Source organism: Hippocampus comes, unplaced genomic scaffold, assembly GCF_001891065.2.
Source record: "Hippocampus comes isolate QL1 unplaced genomic scaffold, H_comes_QL1_v1.1 scaffold257, whole genome shotgun sequence".
NCBI classification, from domain to species: Eukaryota; Metazoa; Chordata; class Actinopteri; order Syngnathiformes; family Syngnathidae; genus Hippocampus; species Hippocampus comes.
In genome coordinates, this window is record NW_017804972.1 from 1 (window position 1) to 890 (window position 890).

Genomic DNA, 890 nt, shown 5'->3' on the forward strand with positions numbered 1-890 from the left:
ACTGTGTGATCAACGCGATTTCACTGTGCCTGTATAGGTGTTTGTGTTGTGGTGTGGTGTTTGAGTGTGTTTCTTCTAATTTACTTTCGTTTTGTTTTGTTTTCAGTGTTGGGCAGGACGCAACAGATAACTTATGTGCGCATGCGGGTTGCTATTTTAGTCCGCAAACTGAGGAATCGCGCGGATGAACGTTTGAGATGGCGGCGAAAAAAACTCACAAAGGTCTACTAATTACGACATTTAAAAAATGGGAATGCCAGTCTGATTTTTCGTATGAATCGTCCAAAGGGCGTATCACTAAACTCACCTGGGATGTATGCACAGAACACGAGCGCGAGATACGACAAGAGGCACAATTACGAGGCAAGTTGGTCATTAGATTTGTAGGCTAATTGCTATGAAAAATATTATGAAACAGTATTGGTTATTCTATAATTTACTGGTTGTAGCATGGTAACTTTATGAATAAAACATTCGTCACAAGGTGTAGTAATGCTAATGTTAACTGTTGGTAGAACTAATGATGACGTGTGTTAAATTCTTTCGTGAAATTGATAGTAGATTACACATGCATCGTCTTGGGATGAGGATGTCAAGCCACATCAATACTTACCTGTATTAATGATTCCCGGTACCAGTAAATTAATCTTTGCAGTGTGAGATTGGAATAAATACTCTGATGATGCCACATGAGTACACCAGTTTTTGATCCATTTATTTTTTGGAATAAACCTGGAGTACACAGCTGCTGATGTAATGTTCGTTGTAAATGCATATTTTTCAAACATTTACCCTTGAAACATTATACTTTTGAGTTTCAGAATTCTTGATTATGAATATCAGTCAAAATAGAAAAATGGGTTCCCATGATGAACGTTTACGGAACCCAA